The sequence below is a fragment of the Corvus kubaryi genome, unplaced genomic scaffold (genome assembly GCF_017639235.1).
Source record: "Corvus kubaryi isolate FWS band 111438036 unplaced genomic scaffold, C.kubaryi_AGA036_p1.0 37220, whole genome shotgun sequence".
In the NCBI taxonomy this organism is placed as follows: Eukaryota; Metazoa; Chordata; class Aves; order Passeriformes; family Corvidae; genus Corvus; species Corvus kubaryi.
This window is the reverse complement of record NW_024581063.1, coordinates 348,752-361,414: the sequence shown is the minus strand read 5'-3', so window position 1 is coordinate 361,414 and position 12,663 is coordinate 348,752. Positions and strand designations below refer to the sequence as shown.

The 12,663-nt window shown below is 48.1% G+C and overlaps 2 long non-coding RNA genes across 2 annotated transcripts; one reads left to right on the top strand and one right to left on the bottom strand.

Annotated features, from left to right (window-relative positions):
• Positions 1-568: 568 nt before the first annotated feature.
• Positions 569-12,660, bottom strand: LOC121661986. The gene is made up of 6 exons (XR_006015142.1): positions 12,593-12,660; positions 11,828-11,909; positions 10,837-11,056; positions 3,756-5,256; positions 3,289-3,566; positions 569-2,632 (listed from the first exon to the last, which is right to left on the bottom strand). It is a non-coding gene; the product is annotated as an uncharacterized LOC121661986 (long non-coding RNA).
• Positions 5,135-11,960, top strand: LOC121661985. The gene is made up of 7 exons (XR_006015141.1): positions 5,135-5,220; positions 6,641-6,700; positions 6,957-7,170; positions 7,953-8,415; positions 10,121-10,237; positions 11,045-11,101; positions 11,255-11,960. It is a non-coding gene; the product is annotated as an uncharacterized LOC121661985 (long non-coding RNA).
• Positions 12,661-12,663: the final 3 nt, after the last annotated feature.

Here is a 12,663-nt window from a genome sequence, read left to right as displayed (position 1 = left end):
GACATTTGTGTAGATGAATAACCCAACAATTCCAAATATTATTTATTTTCCAGGACTTCTGGGTCACGAGAATGATGGGACAGGAAAGACTGAAGTGCAGCTGGATCACTCCAGATCCCGGCCAGTGGGGTTTGTGTCTCCCTTCCGTATCAGGCCAAGCAGAACCTGCTCCTCCTCCTCAGCCGAGGGAGTGTGTGAGGAAGTGGGAGCTGGGAGAAAGGGGAATGTTGTCTAGATCTCATGTTGTCCTCTGGAAGGTTTTAATGATCTTTAGCTTCCATACAGAAAGGCTCCTTCTGGAACCAGGAGAGCTCTCACCCGAGGAGCAAAATCAAGGTCAGCTGCAGCCCTCGAGCCCAAGATTTACCCTTCTCAAGCATCTTACATCTCTCTGGATCCCAGAGTTAGATGGGCTATTGGGAAGGAATTCTTCCCTCTGAGGGTGGGGAGGCCCTGGCACAGGTTGTGCAGGAATTCTGTGGCTGCCCCTGGATCCCTGGCAGTGTCCAAGGCCAGGCTGGACAGGGCTTGGAGCACCCTGGAATAGTGGAAGGTGTCCCTGCCCACGGCAGGGGGTGGAATGGGATGGGATTTAAGGTCCCTTCCACCCAAACCATTCTGTGATTCTGTGAACCCTCTCAGTGCCCTCAGGCGGACCCTGTTATTTGATGTCCTCTTCCACCTTATTTTAGTTAAAAAATAAAGCTTTTTTGTGCCGTACCTTGCACCATGGCTCTTGAAGAGGGATCACTAGTTTAACAGTGACACTGGGAAACACCATGGAAGTATTGCTGCTCTCCACTGGGAAAACAAGGACATCTAAGGCTGCATCCAAGCAGAGTCTGAAGTGAAATTTACACAAAATTTAGGCACCTCAGTCCAAAATCATGATCCTGGAAAACCTGCTCTTGGCTTTCCCTACTGCAGGAGCTGCCTGGGCAAGGCAGACTCTTAACTCTTGGTGTTTAACTTCTTCCTCTGCCATCTCAAGGCACTTGAGGGGATGTCTTCCCAGACAGACCTTTCCTGCTGACAAGACTGACCAGCATTTCTACCTAAAATACTTGGATCAAAATGGCTGTGGTCTGGTGGAGGAGGGCAGGAGCTGCTTCTGCTGGGCTGGCCACGTGTCCCACAGACTCATGTCTCCTTACCTGTTCTGGAAAAAGCCAAATACCCCAAGTATGTTGCCCAGGAAGTAGTCCATGTTCAAGGCCACCCTTGGAACTCCTCCTGAAGCTCCTTGAGGGCCCTCATGCTGCACCTCTTGGGAACAAGGAGGACTTCCATGACTTTTCTAAAGCCCCTGTCCAGGGGTTTGTGTGTTAACTCTCAGTGACATCATCACCTTGCTGGAGTTCGGGGCACCAGAAGGTCCCAAACTGCCCTGCAAACAGGGGACACGAACGGAGCTGAGCAACCTGCACTTAAACAGCCTCAGTTATCAGGGCATTCACTTCCCAGTGGCCAGAGCAGTAAGGACAGAGAGAGGTATCACTTCAGGTTGCCTGAAGCAGGACAAGGGACAGCAAAATCCAGCTAAGTCTGTAAGTCTAGACTAAACTATCTCTGATTGCAGCCAGGCGAAACACTTGAGTGTAAAGCCTGAAAGTGCTTTACAAAAAGTGGAAAGCAAAAGCTTTTTGTACAAGCATTAATCTTGATGCCTCACTGGGGTCAGCCGGGAGTGCAAGGAAAGAATTCAGCGCAGTCAGCACCGGGCTGTAAAGATCTATGTCCAGCTTTGCATTTCATTCTGTTTGTCTGGGCTATTAATTAGCTCTTTTCAGTTTCCCTGGGAAGATCTGTGTGTTAGGGCTCCTGAACACTCATAAAGATCCGTCATTGATTGCTTGGGCAGCTAAATCAGGTCGACACTTCACTACTCAGAGGTGTCTTAACTTTGCATCCTTCTCTGCTGGGGCAGGAATACCGGGATGACTTCGATCTTCTTGGAATCTGCTCGTACACGTTGCTTTCCTAATTTCATGCCTAGGTATGGCATTTCCATTACAAAGGAATTGTGTTGTTGAGCTCTGCTGGTCTGGGTCTTTCAATAGCTGATCAGAGCTTCTGGTCATGTGCTCGTGCTCTTTTCCCTCAGAACAAAACATCCTCTACACAGATCCTGGGCTATCAAAGCCCCCGAAACAGTTCAAGTGCCAAACACAACCCCAACGGCAGCCTGAGAAATGATGTCTCCCAGTGGGGCTGTTGAATATGCACAAACGTATGGTCTGTTTTCCAACGTGCCTGTCAGAGCCCTGCTGCTGCCTCCAGCAGAGAAAAATATTTATCATAGGCCATTTCCCCCCAAACTTTACTGCTTGCAGGAAATAGAAAATGTTCTTTTCCAACATACTTATTTGTGTTTGATTGTAATCACACAGGGTTGCATTTTTCCCCTTTCTCTGGTGACCCAGCAGTGTCCAGTGCTGTCAGTTCTGTCATTTCCTCTTACCTCTCACAGAGCTGGGAGCCTTTTCACCCCTTCCTCTGGTGTCAGCTGGACTCCAGGTAAAAATTCCATACAGGAGTTGAGCTTTAAGGTGGGTGTACTCCACTCAGATTTACTGAGCACCCTGTGCAGGTTTCCCTGTTTTTTAAAGTCCCCATTCTCTTGTTCAAGTACCTGGGGAAGGTGTTCTGATGTGAACAAGGCTTTCCAACACAACTGTAAATGCTGCTAATTTTTCACACCATCTCTTTTGCTGCCTGTGTTTCCCCATACATTGAAAAAGGGATCCCTTTTGTCAGAGGGAAAATCCCCGCTGTGGGAGCTGACATAGAGCAGCGTCACTGCTCAATTCCCAAAGTCTGCTTGTGGCTTTTGGTTGGGGTTAATTAAGTTCCTAGAAGTTCATAAGTTGGTGTACAACTTTAATGTGCACTTATCTTTGTGGTTTGGACCCTCCTGCTGCAGTGTCACCCTACCCACCCCGGGGCCAGGAACTCCGAGCAGGGATTTTGTCCACGCTCCAGGCTGTGTTGGCATTCCCACATTATTGATCATAGAATCCCAGAATGGTTTGGGTTGGAAGGGACCTTGAAGACCATCTTGTTCCACCCCCTGCCCTGGGCAGGGACACCTTCTACTAGCCCAGGGTGCTCCAAGCCCCATCCAACCTGGCCTTGGACACTGCCAGGGATCCAGGGGCAGCCACAGCTGCTCTGGGCACCTGTGCCAGGGCCTCAGCACCAAACACAGCCAAGAATTTCTTGCCAATATCCCATCTAAACCCACCCCTCTTCTGGTGTCCATTTTAGGTGAAGTGCAAGATACCTTACCTTTGTCACTTCTAACGGGACAGGCATCATTCACTTGGCTCGACTGAGAATTAGTGAAACCTCTCACGTGTCTCAGCCACCTGTAGCCAGGAACAAGACCAAGTTCTTCCTCTTCCTGGTGTGGAAACTGCTCACAGCGAGGTACCTGCTCTTGGGTCTGAGTTCCCACTGCTCCCATCCCACAGCAGGAGCCTGTGCACAGCAGGTGCTTCTTCAGGAGCCTTCTGCAGGCACCACACCCCAGGCACTGCTGCATTTGCCTGAAATTGGAGGCAGAACTTAAAAAAAAAAAGAGAGACAGGAAGAGAATAGGAGTGGTTTTGAGGATTTTCTTCCTGATGTCTTTCACTGGTACTTTTTTACAGCTTTGTTTTTAACGTGAGCATAATTCATGAACTCTGCTCTTTAGTAAAAACACATGTTAACAGCAGTAGTAGCAGTAAACATAAAAAAAAAGTCAGCCATACTATGCCTTGTGGTCCCCTGTGCTGCTTTCTCCACAGGCAGTGCTTCCCAGAATATCCTGGCAGCCTCAGGAGTGGTGGACACCGCGATGACACCCCAGAAGGAGCAGCTGAGTGCTAGTGATTGCTGGAGGCTGGCAGGAAAACACTGGACTCCCGTCTGAAAACACAAACCCAACAGATCACAGAGCAAACACCAGCCTGAAAGAGGGGTCAGAGGCAGATTGCAGCCCTCTGGGACTGGGAAAACAGGAGATTTGTGAGAAAGCTTTTCTCCCTCTGTCAAATCTCTGTTATTTGTTACCTGCCTCAGAAGGCTCACGGCTGAAAAATACCATTGCTTTGCTTCGTGGAATCTAAATGTCCACATGATACAGACATAAACCTCAATTTCTTCTCAGCCCTCACCAAAGGTTTTTGGTCACAGAAGGAGAGTCTTTTTGAGAAATTGATTTTTGTTGAAAACCTACACTTCTGTGCTTTCAGAAACGAAGGGCACTTCTGATAACAACTTCTGATAGCCTGAACATCTTTCTCTACCAGTTCCCCACTTTCAGCAGTGTAAGTTTGTTCCAAGCATCTAAATTCTCTCCAGTTTTTGGCAGTGATGCTTCTTAGCTGAATTCCTTTGGGAATGTGAAGGCATCTTGCTTGTGCACAAAACGTCCATTGCCTGTATAGCATAAGAGCATTTTCCTCCCAGATTCCCCTGCCAGCATGTGCCTTCCACTATGGGAGGAGGAAGAAATGCATTTCAACTTCTGGTCCTTCTAAGAGCATCCCTCAAAAAATGTGTATTAGTGGGCAGGGAAGAAGGTGGAGCAACAGCCTGGGCAACATTTACTGTGTGGTGGTTCCTGGTCACAAGGAGCTGGGATCAGCACCTTCACCTCATCTTGGAGCAGTGGTGTTCAAACCCCACCAATCCCTGCTGGAGTCAACTCCCAGCCTGTGGTTTTCTGCTGCTCCCCCTGCTCCGTTCAGCATCTCCGAACACCTTTGTGTCTCACTTGGACAGAGTCACATTCTGACCTCTGAGACACATTTCATATTTCTCAGAATCAATAACTTCCGATGCAGTTGCAGGAATACCGGGCAGTCGATAAGTCCCGTCAGGTTCCGTTAGGAGGAAAAGCGGAGCAGCGTAAGGATGACATTTCTTAGGGAACTGCTATCCGGGCATATTTGTTGTTTCAATTCGTCTGACTTCAGGGCTCAGCCAGGGGCTGCAGCCTGTAGCACTCATGTAATTTGATTTTAGAGCTGCCATTCAGGTGCTGAGGGAATAACAGCAGCGGCAGAACCCCTGTGTGGCAGCAGGCCCAGCGATCCTGACGTGCCGAGTGCCCAGACCTGTCAGGGAGAGCCGAGGGCTCACAGCTCCTTCACCCACGTTCCACATCCCTTCGGAGCTCCTGGTCTGCTCTCCTGGCTTTGATCACCGATCCCCTGGGACGAGCATAGAAAGGTGGGAGAATGATGATGTTTTTGCAGAAGTGTTGCCCTGAAGGGATGTTTAAACAACAACAAAAAAGTGAAATGAATGTCTGTGAGAAGTGTCAGATTGGAGCTTGAGGAGTCAGACTCTTCACCTGTCTGAAGGCTGCCCACATTTTCCCTGCCAGAGCTCTCAGTGCAGCACCATTCCTTGGCACAAAGTGTGTTCTTTGCTTTTTAAACTGTCCTTGTGTCCCCACATTGCTCAGTCCTGCAGCTGAGAAAGACTCAGACTGTGCTGATGGGGGTAAGAGGGTGGACTGGTAACACTAGGAAGGAATGTTGGCTAATTTACCCTGGTTTTAGAGTTGCTTAAAAATTGCAAGAGGTTAGAAATGATTTAAAAATAAAATTTATGCAGAACGAGTCAAGACATATCCCTGCTTTTAAACCAGGAACTGCTGGGAACAGAAGCTTGTTTCTCTCCTTAGTAAATCAGGGCTGTACCCCTGCTATTGCTCTCTGGGAAGAGACCTCCATGCTCTCCTCTGACAGCTACATCACCAAGGCCTTGTCCAGACTTTTGCAGCATTCCCAGGGGCTGCAGCACAACCTTTCCCGGCAGGAAGGTGCTTTGCGAGGCACCACGACCACAGTACACAGACCCCATGGCAAAAGAATTCCCCCAGGACTCCAGGCATCCTTCAGTGGCACACTACGAGCCTGGGGAACGGAAGCCCTTTGTAAACCAGGTCTTGTTCTGAACAGTTTAATTTTACAACAGTTCGAGCTTGTCCATTTGTCAGACAACGTGGTTAAAATGAACAAGTCCAATATTTCCTCCATGAAAAATCCATTATATTTATAGGAAATTCCTTCACGGCATCTGAAAGGGTGATGAGGTTTGTCTGAGCATTCCAGTTGGAGGAAGCAAAGCCAAAACTCTGACTTTAAAGGGCTTTCTGAGAGCGCATGAACAAGATCATTACAGCAAACAGGACTCTATCCCTGTCCCAACCTATTGTCCAATGTCTTTATTCCTTCCTGTTTCTGTGGCTCATTGTCCCTGTCTTCACCACGTCATAGCAATGACTGGTTTTGAACTGTTGAATTAGTGGACTGAGGTAATTTTGTGCATATTTACTGTTCTGTCACAAGGTTTTAATAGCACTCTGTGCCTCCAGTTCCTGCCACTTAAAGCAGAGGGACACTTCAGCCACTATATCCAAACAATGACTCCTGGAATAATTGTTTCTGTATATTCAGTTTTAAACACCTAAAATCATAGTCTGAGATACAGACCAAAAGGAAGGACACCTGTGGGAGTTGTTGGTGTTGACAAACCAGTCAAGTCTCTTTGGTCTCAGGTTTTGTGTGGACTTGCTCATCTAACTCTGGCTGATCTGTTTGTATCCCTCACAAGTAATGTGTCCTTTTCTTTCCATTTCCAGGAGTTCCCCAACACATCCTATTCCAGCCATATGACCGAACACCCCAGCTGACCCTTTCAGGTAACACACAGAAAGGGCCGGGCTGTGCTGCTGTTGATTCCTGCCACGGGCAGAGGGGAGGTCTGTAAGGTGTGCTGGGATCCCCGGGAGCGACGGGCTGTGTGTTTTTCAAGCATCCTCTGCTGTTGGTCTGTTTCTTTGATTTCCCAAGCCCAGAGGCAAATGACTGTTTCTATGTGCTAAGCATCAATTCTTGTCCTTTTGTTCTTATCCTTTCTCCTCTCCACGGTTTTCCTCTTGCTTTGAATTCTCTCAGAACACTGCAGTCTCACTTCCCCTGGCACAGGAGAAAACGTGATGGTGTTTACAGAGCAGAAGCACTGGGACTCAGGAGATGTGAAAGGTGGCCCTGCTGCTCTACCTCCAACACCTCTCTGTGGTTCTGCTTTCTGACTTCCTGTCAGGATAACCTGGACTAAAACCCCTCTGGGCTTTTCCTGTGTGATCCTACAGTGTCTGCCCAACCTCAGGTAAGACCTTTAGGCATTCCCATTATATGAATGAGAACAAGATTGTTGGTGTCAGTAATTAACATTCTTGTGGGATTGTTGGAAATGCTTTGGGATAAACACCACCTGGAATCCTGGCCTGGTTTATGTGGTTTTTAAGATGCAGAGGAGACTGATCCTGTTCGCACGAGAGGGCATGGACCATCTGTCTCCTCTCTTACTGGGTGTGCAGAGAGTCTTTCAGTCCAAAGATGAGTTGCAGTAACTCAGGGAGAAGTGGGACACTGGGAAAGTGTTCCCATGGACAGCGGGAAAGAGGAATGGAGACTCAGTGGTCAGTGTGTCGCCAGTAATGATCTCATCTGAGATCAACAACTAATGACAGCCACCAAACCAGGAAAATACAGTCACTGAGAATGCTGTGAGCACCTGTGGCACGGTGTCATCCCACGACAGGCGTCCAGACATGAAATCTCACTCTGCTGACACGGACGGCAAAAATCCCGTTCACTGCAATAACATCAGGCTTTCCCCTTGGGGGTTACCTGCATTTCTGTCCTTCTGGATGCCCAGAGAGCCACATCCCACATCATTATGCACTTCCTGATAACAAATGCATTACCCTTTTCTTTTAAACTGTGGATCAGATTCCAGTAAACACTGCATCTTGGATTCTAGGTTTCCTCCACCTACCTCTGAAAACCTTAAATAAACAAACACTGGATTAGAACTCAGCAGCTCCCTTGCTTAGCGATGGAAGCCTTTAAAAGCATTTTACACCAACTGTCCTGCTTGTGTTTCAGACTCTGTCAGTCTAGGACTCAAGGAGCTCCACCTTCCTCTCAGACGTCCTGGGAAACTCACCTCAGTGATTGGAAGGTCTGCCTCCATTTATGACCCTCCCTGACTCCACTGAGGAGCTGGAACTGCTGTTGACATCAGGAATGACAGAAGTGTGTGCTGGGGTTGGAGGGTTTCTGGCACATGACCTGTTAACCTAGAATTTGCTCGGCAAAGTCCAGAGGATGACTTTTAACCTCAGAGCAGTTTGCAAAACCACATCTGTGATCAATAAATGTGAAAAATAAATGAAAAAAATAAATCTATCCCCTATTGAAGGATGAAAGACAGCACACCTTGCTGGGCACTGGTGCTGGAATCGGGATGGAGATCAGGAATAATTGGAGAGGTCATGTTGCCAGAAGTTGTCCGTGGATGGAGCTGATGCGTCACACGAGGGAGGCAGCACAGAAGGTGAAACTGAAGGTATCTCATAGCTCTAAGTCTTAAACTTAATGAGCCACGTCTTTATTTGTGCTGCAGCCCCTTCTTATCCCAAATTGCCTTAACCAGCTGCCAGAGGATGCCCGGTAACGAAAAATTCTCTGGATAACAATAAATTGGTGTAACGATTCAGTGTCACCTCACATCCCGCTAAGCAATAGAGAAATCACGGTGAGAAAAATAGGCACGACCAGAGTGGCACTGAACAGTGCAATCCTAATTCCATCACCCTTCTTGTGGGCGACAGATAACCCAGTGCAATTTACAGCCGCTCTGAAGCGGCTCCAAGTCTCAGCAGGAGTCAGGAAAGCTCAGCGTAGCCTCGGGACTGAGGAGTCATAAAGATCAGGGGAGTTGTTGTTCCATAACCTTGCCTCTGCATCAAAACCAGGGGGCTGGCTTGGAATGGGAAGCACTCCAAGCAAAACACAAAATTTTAATCACCGAAATGAAGGTCCTCCTCTGGCTCCCTCTCTGGAGAATAGTCTGTCTCTGCTGATCATGCACAGACTTCCAAAGAAGGTAAATTTTGGATTTAAATCTCTACGTCAGTGTGTGAATGACAGCGTTAAGTCTTGGCTGTAAGGCTGAGATATCGCCAAGAAGAGAAAAACATTTTTTCCACTTAAGTGGCTGAGGTAGAGGAGGTAAATATATTGTCTCCCACTATTAAAGGGTGAGGAAATAATTTATACATGTGTATTACACCTTTGCACCTAACAGTGGTGGTTTTTTTAAATTCAAGAGTCTAAAAGTTTAGAAATACCAACACTAAGGTGGCCTGTGCAACTGTAATTTGTCCCTTCCATGCATCTGCATTATGATGAAGTATTTAATTGTAATTAGATCACACACTGTTCTTTCAACAGGTTCCTGGCCTCACTCATTGTACAGAATAGACTGTGCTCACTCAGTAATCATTTTATTTTCTCCTTGCTGTTCACTGTGTGGCCCATGCTTTATTTACAGCAGACTATTCAAATATTGTTCTGAAGACAGATTTATTCATTTCCTCCTGAGCTTTTCCATGGGACTCATCACTATGGTATCCAAGTGCTTCACAAACTCAAATTCATTTTCTCAACACCGGAGCGAGAACTGGTGTTGTCCTTATTTTACAGACGAGGAACTCGGCCATACAGACAGAATAGTAAAAAATATCTTTTCATTTCAGAGATCCAATTAGAAATACTAAATGGCCCGATTTTGTCAGAAAATAGAACATGGCCAACCATCTAACCGAGTCAGAAGTTGTATAAATTCTCAGTTATTGCAGATTTATCTGCAAGAGCTCTTCACTTCTGCAAGTCAGGCTTCAAAATGTCAGGCTAGGCACCTGGGCAGCACTGACTGCACAATTAGTGCAGCGCAGGGCAGGCTCTGCTTAGGGACTGTGCTTTGCATCCCACAAATTCCCAAGGCTAAAAATCCTTTCTGGGAGCAGCAGTCACCTGCCCCACCCACAGTGCTGTGCTTGCTCGCCCCTCAGTTCCTCACGTGGTGCATAAAACACCTACATCTGGTTTTTACAGTAAATGAGGTGGAAGTTGTTGAGGCACTTGCCTGGGTTCCCTGACCTTGGTTTAGTGTCTGAGCCTGGCTTATCCTTCTGCACTGGCCACCTTTACGCTGATGTTTGGTAACTGGGCAGTGTGTTTTATTGAATATGTACTTCTTTCCCATGTAGAGATAACGCCAGCAATGTAATCCTGGGTTGGCACCGATGCAGGCCATCAGCAATGTGAAAATTGCCCCGTGAGGGATGTCGTGGTTGGCACAAGCTCCAGCACTCCAAGGGGGTGAGGTACATTCTCAGTGCATTTCAGGTACCTGCTGCTGACTGTTTTCCAGGTGGTCTTCATTCCCCTTCCTAAATCCTCACCTTTCTGCTCTGCCTCCCTCCCCCAGTTTCTGTCATTCCTGCTCCTACATCACTGTCTCTAGTGAATTCCCTCTTCCCACAGGCCCTGCTGCATCCCGTACCCAGCCTCGGGGTCCTCCTGCCTTGCCCCACTCCAGCTCTTCCATCTGATCCCCTTTGCCCAGCAAGCTCTCCCTCAGCCCTTGACCAGACCAGAGGGACAGCTCCCAGTCCTCCCAGGCTGCACAACCTCCTCCCAGAAACTTCTCCCATTCCCACTCTGGTTTAAAGTCTTCTCCCAGCAGCCTGGCTTCCAGATTCTTTCTTATCAGCTTTGCTTTATCCCTCCCTTCAGGCAGACCTGTTTTTCCTTCTGGCTCCCCGTTCCCTTCCACCACGCTGGAGAACCTGTCTCTCTCCAGAACCTCTGTGCCTGCCAACTTATCTGTCCTGGACCCAGTTCCCATCCCCACTGTGTTTTTCAAGGAGCTTCCTGCTCCGTGTTTTCCCAAGAGGACAGGTTCCCTGTTCGCCCTTCCTACCTGCAGACATGGCATGGTCCAGAGCAGCCAGGAACTGGAGCTGCAGGTCCAGCTCTGATCTCACAGCCCTGGGTTGTGATGATGACGGAGCTGCTGGGAAGCAGAAGTACCAGGAGGCCCTTGCTGAGCACCAGCAGGACTTTCAGGAGGGTTTTCGTGGTGGGGTTCGAGGGAACACCTCTGACAACGTGACCATTCTCATTTTCAGACTAGAAAAGCCCTGACAGAAGGAAGAGAAGGACAAACGTTTATAATTTAACCCGAGGTATGAACTTCAGATGCTTATATTTCAGCACAGTGGTTAGTCTGGCCCTATTAAACACGACGGAGGGCAGGATTTTATGATGGGAATTGCTAACCAGCTTTAATAGGAGTTACACTACCAGTCCTGCCTTTTAATCACCACTTCCATTTTCAGGATAAATTGCAGCTGGTTGCTGGTAATCCTTGTGACATATCAGATAGCAGCGTAACTCGGCAAGGGCAAGCTGGAGAAACCCAAACATCCTTCAGAGGAGGTAATTATTCCATTGTGAAAATGCCCTGGGATATTTTTAGTGGCCAAACCCCCTGTTTCCTGACAGAAGCATAAAATAATGAAGCAAGTTTCACAAGGAGAGACTCCTCAGACACCTGTATTAGCTGGTGCTTTGCAGTCACGTCAGCGTTTAATTCGCTGTGCGCATCCCTGCATCCCTGTACGGCAAAATCCACACCTGCGTTTGGGGCACTGCACACTCTGCCAGCGTCTGCCTCGCAGAAAACCCTCTCCATAAACAAATCTGCAAATCCCGCTGGATCAGGGAGAATTTCACGGGAATATAGAGCTGCCTGCAACAAGAGGGACACCCTTGCCACACACACCGAGGTTATCAAGGGAAACTTTCCTCAATGAGAGTCTCACAACCAGCGTAAAAGCCTGGGTTGTTTGGAACAAATTATTTAAAATTAGTTTTAAAACATTTTGCAACATGTTTTGCGGGGTATGTACCCGTGTTTCACGTTGTGAGGTGCCCCAGGGGGTCCAGTTGTCTCCCGGATACCTCTAGCCCCGGTGCCATGTAATTTACGTCCTGAAAGAGACAATTCAATTAGTCAATAATAAAATGAGCAAGGACACCGTGTGCGTTGTAAAAATATAATTTAGTGGGTAACAAGCTGAGATGGAAAAAATATCAGGGTACGCTCCATATGAAAAATGAAGGAGGAATGTATATTTATAGCTTTTATTGTGTCCTTTGTAAGGAGACTGGATCCGGCAGTATGGCTGGAACCGGCTGGTAACGATGCGGCATTCCAGTGATTTGGATTTGAATGGCAAATGCTGTATAAAACTAATTACCCCCAGGAGGATGAAAATACATTGCATTTGCCTTTTCGGTGCATGTCTGGCCTTTTCTTCACGTTATTTATCTTTGAGAAGCATGTTTACTGGCAGAGGCGACATCCCGAACAGAGCAGCCGAGTTGCTCCCCAAGAAAACAAGTTTCCGCAAGTTATTTTTCTACGTTTAGTTCGATTGCGGGTTTCTTGGCGGCTCTGGATTGCTGGTTCCCAGCACCATGGCAGAACAGGGCTCCCGCTTCCCACACCCTCCGGCTCGCCACATAGCAGGGATACTCGGATTGGTGCCGAACCGTTTGGTTTTCCATGTTTTTACGCGTGGAGAACGCGCAGGTCCCGCACCCACGCTGGGCTGGTCCTGGAGAGGGGAAAGCACGGATTTATTGCGTTAAAAGCCAGAAACTTCACCTACCGAGCGCCTGAGGGGAGGGGGGGGCAGCACGGCGCCCCTCCGCGGAGGGCGGCGGCCCCGCCCGCGCGCGC